This window comes from Heterodontus francisci, chromosome 15 (assembly GCF_036365525.1).
Source record: "Heterodontus francisci isolate sHetFra1 chromosome 15, sHetFra1.hap1, whole genome shotgun sequence".
NCBI lineage: Eukaryota > Metazoa > Chordata > Chondrichthyes > Heterodontiformes > Heterodontidae > Heterodontus > Heterodontus francisci.
The window spans coordinates 43571202-43584494 of record NC_090385.1 but is presented as its reverse complement, the minus strand read 5'-3'; positions in this window follow the sequence as shown (position 1 = coordinate 43584494).

The window sequence follows — 13293 nt, the reverse complement described above, 5'->3', positions numbered from 1 at the left end:
GGATCCAGTGCCAGAAAAGGGTCGGTGACCTGATCCAGTCTGTCAAGGTGAGTGTTCCATTCAATTCCAGCCCTTTGGGCCTCGCTTGTTATTTGGCAAGAGACTGCATTTGGTGGAGAGGAAGGGACGACCCAGGTGTGGCAATGGGGTTATGGCATCACCAATGGGGCCTAAGGCATAGCTGCACCTCAGTTACAGGTGCCTCTGTCAATGCATTCCCCTGCATAGTCCCTGCAGAGTGGCCGCACGCAGGAGACATATGTGTGTCCCCATCGTGGCTCGATGGGCTATCATCAGAGTTTAGGGGCTTTTACCTGCTGGGAGACTAACCTTGTTCATCATTACATTTGCAGGAGAAGACAGCCTGCAACAGGAAGGAGGTGCCAAGACCGCGCGGAATTCCTTATCTGAATGTCTTTACACCAATGGAAGAGGAGGCCGTGGAACTGGAAGGGCAACAAGTCAACCACGCCATAGCTGATGGCGAGATGGGGCACGCACCAAAGAGAGTGAGTGAGCATTTCATGAGAACCAGGGTGTCTCTGGAGGCAAAGAGCCATGCAGCACCTGTGATCCCCATGGCATCGATGGAGAGCTACATTTGGGGTGGTATGAATGAGACGTTGGGCAGACCCTAATCCTTCTATGTCCGTGATTTCTCACGCAGGTCAAAGTGACTGAGAAAAGAGAGAGGCGCTCAAGAGACTGTGGGACAGTCGGCCCCCTCTGAGAAGAAGGAGGCAGCCTCAGAGGGTCCATCGTCATGTTATTCCCCCACACTCTCCACCAGCACAGATACTCTCACATCGGTGGGTAGTCGGAGGTGCTTAGATTTCGGCACACAACCTGATGAGCACAGCACAGGCACGCCAGGAGAGCTGAGGAGGCTGTGACAGCCAAGGCCACTGGCAGTCAGAGGACTGCTGGAGGACAGGCTCATGCTGAGCCCTAAGCTGATGACATGCCTCTGCATCAGAAAAGGCATTGGGCTCCACGATATTCTCACTGGTCAAAGCATCGCCCCTCTGCAGCGTTAGGTTGTGCAATGCACAGCAGACCAGTACAATACGCAAGACCTTCATCGGGCCATACTGAAGGGCTCCACCGGATCGATCTATGCACCTAAATCTCATCTTCAGGAAACTAATGGCCTGATCGATGGCCACTTGGATTATGCATAAATGGGTCCTTTGCTACTTGGCAGGATGTGACAAGCGGAGTGCTGCAGGGGTCTCTGCTGGGGCCTCTACTTTTTACAATTTACATCAATGACTTAGCTGAGGCACAGGTAGGAAAGTATGTTGTGAAGAGGACATAAGGAGGTTGCAGACCGATATAGATACGTTGAGTGAGTGGGCAAAAATCTGGCAGAAGGAGTATAATGTGGGAAAAGGTGAAGTGTTCACTTTGGAAGGAAGAATAACAAAGCAGAGTATTACTTAAAAGGAGAATGACTGCAGAATTCCGAAGTGCAGAGGGATCTAGGTTTTCTAGTGCAGGAGGCACAAAAAGTTAGTATGCAGGTACTGCAGGTAATAAATAAGGCTAATGGGATGCTATCCTTTATTACAAGAGGAATTGAAAACAAAAGTGAGGATGTTATGCTTCAGTTATACAGGGCATTGGTGAGACCACATCTCAAATACTGTGTGCAGTTTTGGTCTCCTTATTTAAGGAAGGATGTAAATGCATTGGAGGCGGTTCAGAGGAGGTTTACGAGATTGATACCTGGAATGAGCAGGTTGTCTTAAGAGGAAAGGTTGGACAGACTGGGCTTGTTTTCACTTGAGTTTAAAAGAGTGAGGGGAGACATGATTCAAATTTATAAGATCCTGAATGGTCTAGACAAGGTGGATGTGGAGAGGATGTTTCCTCTTGTGGGTGAGTCGTAGAAACATAGCAAATAGGAGCAGGAGTAGGCCATTCGGCCCTTTGAGCCTGCTCCGCAATTCATTATGATCATGGCTGATCATCCAACTCAATAACCTGTTCCTGCTTTCCCCCCATACCCTTTGATCCCTTTAGAACCAAAAGCTATATCTAACTCCTTCTTGAAAACATACAATGTTTTTGCCTCAACAGCTTTCTTTGGTAGCAAATTCCACAGGCTCACCACTCTCTGGTTGAAGAAATTTCTCCTCATCTCCGTCCTGAAAGGTTTAGGCCATATCCTTAGACTATGACCCCTGGTTCTGGACTCCCCCATCATCGGGAACATCCTTCCTGCATCTAACTTGTCAAGTCGTGTTAGAATTTTATAGGTTTCTATGAGATCCCCTCTCACTCTTCTGAACTCCAGCAAATATAATCCTAACCGACTCAATCTCTCCTCATACGTCAGTCCCGTCATCCCAGGAATCTGTCTGATAAACCTTCGCTGCACTCCATCTATAGCAAGAACATCCTTCCTCAGATAAGAAGACCAAAACCGCACACAATATTCCAGATGTAGCCTCAATAAGGTCCTGTATAATTGCAGCAAAACATCCCTGCTCCTGTACTCGAATCCTTTCACTATGAAGGCCAACATACCATTTGCCTTTTTTACCACCTGTTGGACCTGCATGCTTACCTTCAGCGACTGGTATACAAGAACACCCAGGTCTCGCTGCATATTCCCCTCTCTCAGTTTGTAGCTGTTCAGATAATAATCTGCCTTCCTGTTTTTTCGACCAAAGTGGATAACCTCACATTTATCCACATTATACTGCATCTGCCATGCATTTGCCCACTCACTCAACCTGTCCAAATCACCCTGAAGCGTCTCTGCATCCTCCTCACAACTCACCCTCCCACCCAGTTTTGTGTCATCTGCAAATTTGGAGATATTACATTTAGTTCCCTCATCTAAATCATTAATATATATTGTGACTAGCTGGGGTCCTAGCACTGATCCCTGCAGTACCCCACTGGTCACTGCCTGCCATTCAGAGAAAGACCCATTTATCCCTACTCTTTGTTTCCTGTCTGCCAACCAATTTTCTATCCATCGCAATACACTACCCCCAATCCCATGCGCTTTAATTTTACACGCTAATCTCTTATGTGGAACTTTGTCGAAAGCCTTCTGAAAGTCCAAATAAACCACATCCACTGGCTCCCCCTCATCAACTCTACTAGTTACACCCTCGAAGAATTCTAGTAGATTTGTCAAGCATGATTTCCCTTTCATAAATCCATGCTGACTTTGCCCGATTCTATCACTGTTCTACAAGTGCTCTGCTATAAAATCTTTGATAATGGACTCTAGAATTTTCCCCACTACCGACGTCAGGCTGACTGGTCTATAATTCCCTGCTTTCTCTCTGCCTCTCTTTTTAACTAGTGGGGTTTCATTAGCTACCCTCCAATCCATTGGAACTGTTCCAGAGTCTATAGAATCTTGGAAGATGACCAGCAATGCATCCACTATTTCTAGGGCCACTTCCTTAAGTACTCTGGGATACATACCATCAGGCCCTGGGAATTTATCAGCCTTCAAACCCATCAATTTCCCCAACACAATTTCTCTACCAATACTGATTTCCTTCAGTTCCTCTCTCTCACTTAGCCCTGTGTTCCCCAACGTTTCTGGTATGATATTTCTGTCCTCCTTCATTAAGACAGAACCAAAGTATGCATTGAGTTGGTCAGACATTTCTTTGTTCCCCATAATAAATTCCCCTGTTTCTGACTGTAAGGGACCTACATTTGTCTTCACCAATCTTTTACTCTTCACATACCTATAGAAACATTTACAGTCAGTTTTTATGTTCCCTGCAAGCTTGCTCTCATACTCTAATTTCCCCTTCTTAATCAATCCCTTGGTCCTCCTTTGCTGAATTCTAAACTACTCCCAATCCTCAGGTCTGTTGTTTTCTTCTGGCAAATTTATATGCCTCTTTGTTGGATCTAATGCTACCGCTAATTTCCCTTGTAAGCCATGGTTTGGCTACCTTTCCCATTTTACTTTTGCGCCAGACAGGGATAAACAATTGTTGCAGTTCATCCATGTGCTCTTTATATGTTTGCCATTGCCTATCCAACTTTATCCCTTTAAGTAACGTTTCCCAATCCATCATAGCTAACTCGCACCTCATACCTTTGTAGTTTCCTTTACTAAGATTCAGGACCCGAGTCTCAGAATCAACTACATCACTCTCCATCTTGATGAAGAATTCTATCATATTATGGTCACTCATCCCCAAGAGGTTTTGCACCACTACATTGTCAATTATTCTTCTCTCATTACACACTACCCAGTCTAGGACAGCCTGTTCTCTAGTTGGTTCCTCAACGTATTGGTCCAGAAAACCATCCCGTATACACTCCAAGAATTCCTCCTCTATGGTACTGTGACTAATTTGATTTGCCCAACCTATATGCAGATTAAAGTCACCCATAATTACAGATGTTCCTTTATCACTGCATCTCTAATTTCCTGTTTAATGCCATTCCCAACATCACCACTACAGTTTGGGGGCTTATATATAACCCCCACTAATGTTTTTTGCCCCTTAGTGTTTCTCAGTTGTACCCATACAGATTCCACATCGTCAGAGCTAATATCTTTCCTCACTATTGCGTTAATTTCCTCTTTAACCAGCAATGCAACTCCACCGCCTTTTGCTTTTTGTCTGTCCTTCCTAAATACTGAATACCCCCAGATGTTCATTTCCCATTCCTGGTCACCTTGCAGCCATGTCTCTGTAATCCCGACTGTATCATACCCGTTTACATCTACTTGCACGATTAATTCTTTATTGCGAATGCTCTGCGCATTAAGGCACAAAGTCTTAAGGTTTGTCTTTTTAACAGTACTTGTCCCCTTCCCATTATTTTTCACTGTGGCCCTGTTTGATTCTAGCCCTTGATTTTTCTGCCTATCGCTTTTCTTATTCCGCTTGCTGTCTTTTATTCTTGTCTTTGATCCCCCCCTCCTCTGACTCCTTGCAAAGGTTCCCATCCCCCTGCCATTTTAGTTTAAACCTCCCCAACCACTCGAGCAAATACTCCCCCTAGGACATCAGTCCCGGTCCTGCCCAGGTGTAACCCGTCCAGTTTGTACTGGTCCCACCTCCCCCAGAACCGGTCCCAATGTCCCAGGAATCTAAAACCCTCCTCCTCACACCATCTCTTCAGCCACGTATTCATCCGATATATCCTATTTCTACTCTGACTAGCATGTGGCACTGGTGGTAATCCTGAGATCACTACCTTTGAGGTCCTACTTTTCAACTTACTTCCTAGCTCCCTATATTCTGCTTTTAGGACCTCATCGTTTTTTTTTTACCTATGTCGTTTGTACCAACGTGTACCACGACCACTGGCTATTCACCCTCCCCCTTCAGAATGTCCTGTAACCGCTCTGAGACATCCTTGACCCTAGCACCAGGGAGGCAACATACCATCCTGGAGTCTCTTTTGCTGCCACAGAAACGCCTATCTATTCCCCTTACAATTGAATCCCCTATAACTATTGTATTCCCACACTTTTTACTTCTCCCCTGTGCAGCAGAGCCAACCGTGGTGCAACGAATTGGGCTGTTGCTGCTTTCCCCTGAGAGGACATTCCCCCCAACAGTATCCAAAGCAGTATATCTGTTTTGCAGGGGAATAGGCACAGGAGATTCCTGAACTGCCTGCCTAGTCCTCTTGCTCTGCCTGGTGGTCACCAATTCCCTTCCTGCTTGTGGAGTCTGAGCCTGCAGTGTGACCACCTCTCTATATGTGCTATCCATGATACTCTCCGCCTCGTGGATGCTCCACAGTGTCCCCAGCTGTCGCTCAAAGTCCAAAACCCAGGCTTCCAGGAGCTGCAGCTGGAGACACTTTCTGCATACATGCTGGTCCTGGGCACTGGAAATGTTTCCAGCTTCTGACATGGAGCACACCATGGCTTTGAGCTCTCCTGCCATGACTTAACCCTTTAAATTAACCTTTTGGAAGATTTTAATGTCAAATAATATCAGTTACTCTAGGGCCCGTCTTCCCTGGTCCTCGTTACTACAGAACGCCCTAAAAAAAACACTACTTACTATATATGAAATAAACTGTAAACCTTTCTTACCTTAGATACTTACCCAGCTATTTAGAGCTATTCCCTAACAGCAGTGACTCACCAACCAATCACCTTGCAGCTTTCCTGTGACGTCACTGTTGCCTTTTTTTTCCCAAAACTCTGGTGTGCTGGAAGAGGTCCGACGGCTCTCCGCTCCTGAAGGTAATTGAAGGCCCCGAGCCTCATGCTGCATTTATCCGCTTCTGGTTCTCGGTGTTTCCACACAGGTCCGACTGCTTTCCATTCCTGAAGGTGTGAAGGCCCCGAGTATTGCGCTGGATTTATCCGCTCCTGGTTCTGGCTGGTTCCACACAGGTCCGACTGCTCTCCACTCCAGAAGGTTAAGTGAAGGCCCCAAGCCTCGCACTGTATTTATCCGCTCCTGGTTCTGGTTGTTTCCACACAGGTCCGACTGCTCTCCGCTCCTGAAGGTAGTCTAAAACTAGGGGTCACTGTTTTAAAATTAGGAGTCACCCTTTTAGGACAGAGATGAGGAGAATTTTTTCCTCTCAGAGAGTTGTGCGACTTTTGAACTCTCTGCCTCAGAAGGTGGTGGAGGTGGGGTCATTGAATATTTTTAAGGCCGAGGTAGATAGATTCTTGAGATTCCCTACATATCTCCAGTGGATTCCTGGAATGATTTGGTGGCATAGATATTCATTCAGTGCCAAGGTGGCCCTCAACACTACTGACATTGGGTGCCCACCAAGTCGCATAGGCCTCATCTCATCCTGCATCATGGAACGTAGATCATTGGCAGCCTCACTGGAGAGGCGCACTCTTTGAATACGCTGTCGCTCGGACATCCGCAGGTAGTTCAGCCACAGCTGGTAGACCCTCTCTGGAGGGTATCTTCTGTGCTGGAGGTTGTTGGTGTACCCCTCTACAACTTTCTCCAGCCTCCTGTGCTTGGGGCTGGCCGTCCTGTGGGTCCCCAAGTTGCTGTCGCTCCCCTACACGTGCCTGAAGCTCTTTCACTCTCTGCTCCTCCTCTTCCATGGGGGCTTTGAAGCCAGGATAAATGAGGCCCAGGGGAGGTTGCCTCTCCTGAGCTCAAGGCCTCTGGGCCAAGGAGAACTTCCACCCCCCTCCTTACCTCTTACTCGTGACGTTCAATGAGGTAGCACTGCCCCGTGCCACCGTGGTGTGGGTGCCCTGCAGTTCCGGCACCTCAGTCCCCACTCCTGATGGTCTTTCGCGATGCTCCCTTCTCCACCCTTCCTGACAAGTGAAGCTGCCTCACCCGATGGCTTTCCATTGAAGCCAACACTGAGCTCCCACCTCCTTGTTGCCTCCTTTTCCCAGACAAGGCCCTGAAGTCGTGTAGTTCTCGTGCCCAGTCAGGAAAATGCAAAACTTCTCATAAAATTGCTGTCAATTGGGTTCTTAAATTCCATAATTGGCTTCCCGCCTTGTGAATTTGCAAAGCCTGCCCTCCATGTTGGCCGTCAACTGGAAAATCCAGAAGGGACGTCACGATATCAGACTTCCTGTCTGGCGTCTTTCATCTCAATTTTATGCTCCCCTGCACCCCCCACCCCACCTCCATTGCCATCTCAAACGGCCCCATAAATTCAGCACATGGTGGCCCATTGGAAAAGCCCAGGTCGAAATTCTCGCGCATTCAATTTCATAGACCACATCTGCCAGAGTTTCAATCAAACTGACTAGCATTAGTGCCAAGAAATCATTGACTGTTGTTCCAAATCTCTTAAACATATAGTTTAATAAAATCAATCAGCAAATCGTTGAAGATGTTGGGGCTTAAATTGGTCTTCAGTCAGCAAAATAGGCAATAATGGATTGACTTGTTTTACACCAATTTTCTGTGCACTGATTTTGACTGATAGCCCCTGTGGTAGCTTGGAGTGTGCTGGAGCACGAAAAATAATTTGGATATTCAGTCTCTGGGCAATGAAGTATGTCAGCAGGTCAAAATCCAGCAGATAGCACTCCTTCTTCAGTCTTCCTAGCAATTTTTTTTCTCAGGTATTACTCAGAAGGTGCCTTGGATCTGTGAAAACAGTTGCCTGGGTAAGGGTGGAAGCTAACAATCTGCCTCTGGTACAAGCAAACCTTACCTTAGATCCCACTTTTAACATCTTCTTCCTCTGCAAAATCGCATAGGATTTTGGACGGTGTTGTGTTTAATTATAATCCTGGAGACCCCAAAGGGGCTATTCTGTAAAACACCCATTGATCTGTCCAGGCTTCTGAATTATTGCCTCCAGATGCTTATCATATGTCAGTAATTATCCCTGTGGTTGTATATACCTCACTGTCTATTTGCTTAGTTGCTAAAAAAAAAGTACGGCAATCAGAAATCAAAAGTAAAATTACACCTAAGAATTCAGCAAGCTTTCACAACTTCCACAATTCTTACAATGGCCCGAGTCACCTTTGTGCATTTTATTTGGGCAAGCTGAACTGACAATACATTCACCACCAGAAAATCAGGCAATCGTTGATCATTCATTTGATACAATGTTTATGGATTTATGTAGTAAAATGAAGCTCTCTGGCAGAAGACCAACTGGACGATCAAGGACTGCAAGTTTTGGATGGAGATCCAATGAGATTGATCTCTTTGCAATTTCATAGCCTTCACTTGTACCTTTTGTGTTAGCAGGAATAATCAGACCTGCTGGAAAATAAATGAGTCAGTAAATGTATGAAATCTTGTACAGAGAAATGCCATATAGATGTGGTAATTCATTTGTTACAATTGCCACTTATGATCATTGCAACCATTTATTATTCACACGTGGTCAAGCTAAATTGTGTCGCACATCACAGTCATGATGCAGGTTAAGCATGGTGCTATATGAAGTTAGAACATTAACTCCAGTCAACTGGATCCTTAACCAAAGGTTTTGCGTCCTTATTTTTTAAGTGTGCAGCCGGTGATTAGTGAACACATCTTTTCAATCTGTTGTAATACTTCACAGCTTTCAAAGATATGTTTATGCAGGCCTGATATTTGATCGTTTTAAATTGCACACCCAGCCCAAACCATGAAAAAAAGCGTCATTGTCCCTTTCATCTGCCTCCTAATTCAGACTGATTAGAAGACTGCTGCCGTCGCGTCGGATTTGAGTAATTGCTAAGTTAAAAATCACAGGACAATTGTTGTAATTAATCATGTGAGGTGAGGGCTTTCTGATATCTGCTTCCTGTGTAACTTTAGAATTCCATGCTCATTAGAGGCAGAAATTTTTAACTCTGATAGATAAAAAAAAATGTAAAAACCTAGGAAATGTTGATGGTTTTGGGGAGAGGAGGGGCCATGGGAAGTGGACAGCAGTGGGGGAGGAGAGGGGGAGTGGAACAGCATCAACCAGCATCTTTGATCATTACTAATTTGTTTCTTGATATTGTCCCAGTAACAATCCATCTGAGTCCTGGTTGCTAACCATCAGTACCTGCCTCACTGTCTGACTAAAGAGAAATCCTACAGATGGATCTTGTAATCCACACTGATACTAGGGTTGTGAGCAGTCTAGCCTTGGACCAAACGGACTAGATTTTGAGTGAGCTATATGAAAATTTCCAAGACATAAATCTGATCCAGTACTTTTTTTAAACACAGATCTATTTCTTTCCACTTGTTACAGTGCCTCTTAATATCGATGCATCAGTTACTAATTTTTTTAAACCAGCAAACCCATGATCCCACTCTATTGCTAGTCCATCCCGCCACAGTTATGGACTTACCAAAAATTGGCAATCCCAAGCTCCCAGGAAGCCTCAGAATGTTTCACAAATCTGTTGCTAAAACCAGTTCTGTATATTGCATATTTTTATATATTGAACTATTAGCTGTTCACCATCCCCTGATACTAAGAAGTTCAACCTATGGGTCATGGGTTGTATGACTTTAACAAGTCTTGATAATATATTCCAAAGAGCCCAGGCAACTTAGTACTGTTTGTATTTACATTTCTTATTCTCAGATTTGTCCTGTTTGAAATTTCATGGCTTGGATGTTTGGAACAGGCTTTTTTTCATAGCACTGTTATCTCATTGGTGGATGAATCCTAAATCAGAACAAAATGACTGTCAGTATCAGCAATCTGAATATGTCAAAACTAAAGAAAACATTGATCCAAACTTTATGGAGTTGATAATTTATTCCTGTGCTCCAGTAGCACTGCTACATTACGGGTAACGCCTCAACGCATAATCTGGGATACAAGACTAAAGTCTGTTGTGTTCCTGCTGCAGCTGATAATCATTTATATTAGTTAACTTTTCTATTTAGTAGTTTGCAGGTCATTGACATATCTGTTGGTTCTCTCTCTTCCAACCCCCTTTTGCTCTCTATTTTTTCAATGTTACTAAAATACATATTTATCTCCTGGCAAACAATTCTGAAGTACATACTCTAAACATTATCAAGGTCTCCAGTAAGAGTTTTCATGGGTGTCCCAGAGTTCTTTATTGAGATTGAGGATAAATGTTTCAAGAGCAGGGCGACAGCTAAAAGGAAAGTTACACCTTGACAATAAAGTCATTCCTTGTATTGCTCTCTTTGCTGTTTGTTGTGAACGCTTATTCTGCTGAACTCAGGGCCAGTATGTCACAATCTTTTAGTTAATCTTGCCAATAAGTACTCAGAACCTCATCTCCTTTATGAATGCATTGCTATAATGGCAATATGTTTTTAGATTTGAAGGCAGCCATTAAACCCTTTCACATTCACACCAATTGTATAGAATTCCAAAAGACCAAAATTCTTCCTATTAATTCCCAATTCACCCGAATGCACAAAACCTTTTCTCATTTACTCTGTGGGATAAATTTCCAATGGACCAAACCCCTGCCCATTCACTTTCAATACATAAAATTTCAAAGGACTAAAATTGCAATTTATACTTTTCCAAACTGATAAAACAGCCTATTTAAGAAACTTTAGTGATTTTTGCCTAAAAGGTTGTTGACCATTTTTCCCTGGGGAAGAAAGACTGAATGAATGGTGAAATGGGATTGTGATAGAAGAATTCACACTGAATATTTTCATCTGCGGTTTGTAAGTACATATCTAAGCATATCTTTGTAAAGTGGTCCTGAATCTATCAGAGTTCAGTTGAATAAAACTGGCAGATGCCCACATTGTTCCTGCTATGTCCATCATTCCTAATTTACTGCTCAATTATTTTTTGCAACAGGATTCTCTAGAGGCCAGGAATTCCATACCCCACATGCCCTTTAATAGCTGCGCGTTTGATGTTTCCTGTGAAAGGTGTTCCATTTAAGTCGGAAGCAATCCCTGCAGACCTGTAACATTTGGAATATTTTGCATAGAAGTGTTTGTGGCTGCATAATGGTGCATGCATAATAAGAAAAATGAATCAGGACAAATGCCCCAAGAGTCACACATCACTGTTAATGAACCATACCTCTGATGCAGTCAAAAATTCAAAGCCACTTCATGTGAAAGAGTACGTGAATTGGTGCAGAATTGGGATAGAGCAGAAAATGTGAGTGTGTGGCAGACTGGCGTTAAAAGGTAATATGACCACAATAGCTGTCATGTTTCGCCTACATAACTACGGTCACTGTATGTTAAAGTAATTCATTGCATGTGAAGCACTTTGTGACATTTCTGAGAAAAGTAGTAAAGTGCAATGTAAATACAGTTTTTTAAGGCTTTCTTTCATTGCAATGGTGAAATGATGTATTGGCATTTCCATAGACTTGGCCAGCATTCCCTCATGGAGAAAGTTCCCAATGATGGATTCTACTGTCAGTGAGGGAAGAAGTGAACAGGGAGCTGAATATTTTCCCTCAGCAAATAAAGGAAATTGAAAGGGTGAGAATCAACTGTGTAGGGATTTTTTTCAGGAACTTTTTAATCATTGGATAAAGGATCCTGTGAGTAGAGGCTTTGAAGAATATACTCGGACTCACTTTCTGATTTTCTCAATGCTATCACTGCAATTCCACCAGGATATGTGACATTACCATTGGCAAAGTATAAACACAGTTCAGACTGACACAGAATAGGTCCTTATTGGATGAAATTACATACAAATGCATTTACACCTCAATACCATGATTGAATCTCACTTGCTTCCTGGCAACAAGATGTGCCAGCTTGTTTCTAAGTTTTCAAAATTTATGCATACTTGACTCTTCAAATAACGATTCTAAAACACAGTTGATTAAAATCAGTCTAATTCCAGCTAAGCAGTGTGAAATGGTCCTCCACACGTACCTCAAAATGGCAGAATAATGGTTTGTTTCATGTCAGCAGGATAATGCATAAGGTGCAGATGAACTTGAATTAGGTTTGGTAGCCTATCACAATAGCCAAGAAGTTACTACTTGTGCTATTAGTGTATGAAAACATATTGCATTTGTATAACATTCTTCTGCTATTATAAGGGGAGACATTGGCTGTTTGGATTAACATTTCCATTAAAACAAAAACTTTGCAAAAAGTAAACTCTCACCTAGTATGAATTGCTGTGATGAATTTTATATCATCCTATCAAATCCTTCCAATAGCTTAGTGGGTAAAGGCACCACCTGTTGTAGAACTGAGCCATAAAGACCACAAGATGCCAAGGTCCTTGAATAACTGATCTTAACCAAGACCATAGTTGGGGCACTACTATTGCCATTGCTACTTCCTAATTATGGAGTGTAACAAAATTAACCAGATTTGCAGCTACTGATCACTATTTCCTGCTGGAAAGCATGCATATGTATAATCACTAGGTGCTGACAGGACGAGGCTCAGTTGTGATGCTGCCCACAGTCAAATACCTTACTATCTCACACTGTTTGGACTCATTTAAGGAGAATGACCACTTGGGTGAAGCATCAAATCACTGTTAAAGATAGCTCAGCATAAGTCAGCATCTTAAGAAAAGGAGGGGGAAAGTGAGGGTGAAAACAGTTGAAACTGATTAAAACCTGATTAGCCACAATTGGGCAGTAACTTGGAAATATCATGCCAAAAACAGCAACTTAACCCCAAATGTATAATATCAGATCTGATAGGTATTCTGAAGTTTCACATGATTTGGTTTTGGGTATGAGAAGAAGAATACATTTTCAGGACATTTTCACAGGAAGTTAACTAAGTGTGGCAGTACCCATAATGGAATGGATTGTAGATGACTTGTGTAAAAGAATAAACTTGATGGGCCAATTGCCATTTTCTCATTCTTTCCTTCTTTCTCTTTCTCACGAGTTTTCTCTCTTCTCTTATTGTTCACTGACACCATAATGGGGCAAATTTCCAA